The 4,214-nt window shown below is 42.1% G+C and overlaps 1 long non-coding RNA gene across 1 annotated transcript in view; it reads left to right on the plus strand.

Moving 5' to 3' along the window:
• LOC121920480 overlaps positions 1 to 4,214 on the plus strand; it is a 36,099-nt gene that overhangs the window by 26,131 nt on the left and 5,754 nt on the right. The gene's annotated exons all lie outside the window — the stretch shown is intronic.

Here is a 4,214-nt window from a genome sequence, read left to right on the forward strand (position 1 = left end):
GCATTTCACATGGCTTATTAACATGGCTCTTGATATTTCAGAGGGCTTTTCTCTATCAAACCCTTGGGTTTAAACTTAGCAGTTTAACAGCTATGCAATTGAACATGTCAAGGTGGTTCACCATTCTTGGACCAACGTGTACTCTCAGAAAGTGTACTTGTCAAGGACTTTGGTTTTTCTTCACTTCGCATGGGTTTGTAAAATCACAGCTATTTACACTGGCCTTGCCTCAGGGCTTTTGATATCAATATCGCCATTAAAGAACCAAAAACACACAGAAAAAGGCCTTTGGAAAGTCACACTCTCTGGCTTCAGAAACAGTGCGTGCATGCCTCTCAAGCTGACTCATATCATTATCATCATCTCATCAACATCATCACACCACCACCACATCATTTCAAAGCAAAGGAGAGACTTATTAAGACACAAAACAACCAACTTTGCACGCATTCACACTCTCTCAGCTTCTGAAACAGTAGTTGCATACTTCTAAGCTTGCATCACCATCATCTCACACTATCATTGTCAAAGCAAGGGAGACGTGTTAGCATTAAAAGCACACAAAACACACTTTGCAAGGTCACACTCTCTCACTTCTGAAACGTAGTTGCTACTTCTCAAACTGCATCATCATCATCATCACACTATCATTGTCAAATAAGGGAGAACTTGTTAGCATTAAAAGCACAACAAAACACACTTTGCAAGTCCACACTCTCTCAGCTTCTGAAACAGTAGGTGCATGTCTTCCAAGCTGCAAGCATCATCATCACATATCAGGCAAAGCAAGGAGACTTGTTACATTAAAAGCTCACCAAAAACCACTGTGCAAGGTCACACGCGCTAGCGGGGAAACAAGTTGCAACGTCTCAAGCTGATCACCCCATCATCACACTATCAGGTGTCAAACAAGGGAGACTGTTAGCATAAATAACACACAAAAACCACTTTGCAGGTCACACTCTCTAGCTTCTGAAACAGGAGTGCACGCTCTCCAGCTCGCATCAGCATCATCATCACACTATCATTGTCAAATCAAGGGAGACTTGTTAGCATTAAAGCACACAAAACACACTGCAAGTCACACCTCTCAGCTTCGAAACAGTAGTGATACTCTCAAGCGGCATTTCATCCATCATCATCACACTATCATTGTCAATATCATAAGGGAGACGTGTTAGCATTAAAACACCAAACACACTTTGCAAGGTCACACTCTTTTGGTTCAGAACAGTGCCCTCCATGCCTCCTCAAGCGCTTATCATCATTGTCCTAATCATTCATCATATCATCATTCATCATACATCCTCACCTATCATGTCAAGCCCGGGACACTGTTTAGCAATTCAAAATAAGCAAATACAAAAAAAACCCATCTGGCCCTCCGGCCTCACCGGCCTGCGGGCCAGAGGTTGCCGACCCCTGGTCTAAACCAATTGTTAGTCCAAACCTGAGTAGGTAAAATTTACTAAACATTGATTTGCCATTCTCCCATTGATTAAATTGATTAAATGTGTCTGTTATAGTTGGGACTATCAATTGGCCTACACCACCTGTATGGTTGTGCCCCAGTCATGAAGTGCCTTCCCCACAAAGGTGTGTGACTGGATCCAAGACTTCAGTCAGATCAACACTTATTAAAAGACTGCCTCTACATTTTAAGTTGAGTTATGTTGTTCACTCTGTCCTGCCATTTTAATCTGTAATCATCTTCTTTTGAGGATTTTGTTTTGTCATTTATTTCACAAAATCATAGAGCTGGAAGAGACCACAAGGGTCATCCAGTCCATAGTTGATAAAACCCCTGCCATGCAGGAACACACAATCAAAGCACCCTCGACAGATGACCATCCAGCCTCTCTTTAAAAACCTCCAAAGAAGGAGGTACCACCATTCTCCAAGCGAGTATATTCCACTGTCGAACAGTTCTTGCTGTCAGGAAGTTCTTCCTAATGTTCAGGTAGAATCTTTTTCTCCAGTAGTTTGAATCCGATATATATTTTCTAATATGTCTAATTTCAATAATCCCTTTTTGTTTTTTACTCTAGCATCCATAGGATGAAAGCTAGTTGAAAAGTATGTTGATAAAAATGAGCAACAAAGGCAGATTCCAGAGTGTTTTCAACATAACCAATTAAAAATAGCTTGGAGAAATCACTGTGGTGTAGACTTGCTTGCCCTAAGAACTTGGGAAAGTCATGTTCTTGGACAACTATTCCCGGATCCCCCAGCCAGCATGACTAGTGGCTGTGGCTAGTGTAGAAATCTAGGGACTAAAGTCCAAAAAGTATTTTTTTAAGTTCTCCTTTGAATTTGTACCTCTGCTTAAGAAAGGAAAAAATCAGATATTTTTTCCAGCAGAAGGAGCACATAGTGTTCCTGTAGACATCTTTCCAGACTTGGGCTCAGACAAGACACCTCCCCAGTTGCCTTTTCAGTGCCAAGTAACTGGATAATCCACAACATGCTGCTGCCTAAATGCCCTTGATTTCGGTGGAGCTTGGAAACAGAAAAGTGACATTGCTTGGTGGATTGAGAGAGCGACCAACATCCTTTCGGATTGCATGTGCTCCTTGATGACTGGGCAAGGGTTTTATCTACTATCGCAGAAACACACTGTCTCCTTGGAGATAAGATTGCTTCAGCTTCCAGCCCAAAGGGTCCGGAGTATTACTCAGGCTTTATCAATGGGACGCTTGTCTTGGATAGGACTCTTGATTTCTCTCCCCCACCCCCTAAACCAGAGTTTTAATCTCATGATGAGGTTATAGAGCTGAGCTGTGCCAAGTCAAGCCAAATTGAAGAAGTTTCCTTTGTTCTCAAGTCATTTATTTATTTACAAATTCAACTGGCTTGTTGAGATTTTTCCAGGGGTGCATGTCATTGGGTCATCACGATGGAAAGGGACCAGCATGAGGATAAACTTTGCTCCGAAGTGGATACAGACACGTTAGAGACCCTCTCTGTTTACAACCCCTGATAATGGTGCCTCAAGGGCTTTCTTGAGGGATAGAAATACATTTCAGTAAAGGCAGCACAATCATGGCAACGACAGACTCCATTTCTCATTGGAGATTAAGGGTGTTTCATACTCACATGTGCATGCACACACAGAGAAGCATTTTATGTGTTTCCACATTCAGTAATGCATCTGGAAAACCTAATTAGCTGGAATATACAGTCACTTTGAGAAAAGCTCTCTTCTGCTCTCCCTCCCTCATTAACAACATTCATGAAGGCAAATGAGACTCCAACTGGCCTTTCAGCAGCACATGCTAAAACCATTTGAGAAAGGGGTAAGGAAGGGTCGGCATAAGAGGAAGGCGCCCTTTAGAAACTTTGCAAGCAGTCCTCATGGGGTACTGCTTTACCCTTTATTTGACCCAAGTATATGAACACTTGTTATTCAACCATGTAGAAGCATAGAACTGCAAAGTTGAAAGGGAGCCAAAAGGTTGTGTCATCCAGCCTCCTCTTGTTTGGTTGTCACGTACCTTCAACTTCTTTCTGTCTTATGGTGACCCCTTAGGTGGGGTTTTCCTGGCCAGATTTTCAGAAGGGGGTTGTCATTTTCTTCTGAAGCTGAGAGAGAATGACTTGCCCAGTGAGTTTCTATGGCTGAGTAGGGATTTAAATCCTGTTCACCCAGAGCTAGTCTAACAGTCAAGCCACTACACTATGCCGGCTCTCTCATAGTACCCACTAACAGCGGGGGAAATCCACAGCTAAAGCATCCCTGCAAATCACCATCCTGCCTCTTTAAAAACCTTAGTGAAGGAGAACCCACCTTCAGGACAATCTGTTTCACTGACTGTTAGGACTTTCTTCCTAACCCCTAGTCAGAAGCTAATTCTGTGTACTTTAAATCCATTGCTTTGGGTCCTACCCTCTAGAACAATAGAAGACAATTTGCTCCATGATACCTTTGTGAGTCTTCCTAGCAAAAAGTTGCCACTGATGATAGAAGCAGCACTTGCAATATTTTGGTGATAGTGGCACTAAACTTTAAAATAATGAAACCTCTTCCTTTCAACAACAACAAAAAAAAGTCCAGATGAAAAGTAAATGTCCAGATTGTTAGTTGGAAAAGTTACAAAAACATTGGAGAGTCACCCCTAGTCTTTGTAACAGCACCATCTTCTGATGGGGATCTTATATCCTGTTTTATAAAGCAAGGGAGAAAGGCTGCACCATGATACAATTCAAGGCATGAT

Source organism: Sceloporus undulatus, chromosome 2, assembly GCF_019175285.1.
Source record: "Sceloporus undulatus isolate JIND9_A2432 ecotype Alabama chromosome 2, SceUnd_v1.1, whole genome shotgun sequence".
Classification (NCBI taxonomy): domain Eukaryota; kingdom Metazoa; phylum Chordata; class Lepidosauria; order Squamata; family Phrynosomatidae; genus Sceloporus; species Sceloporus undulatus.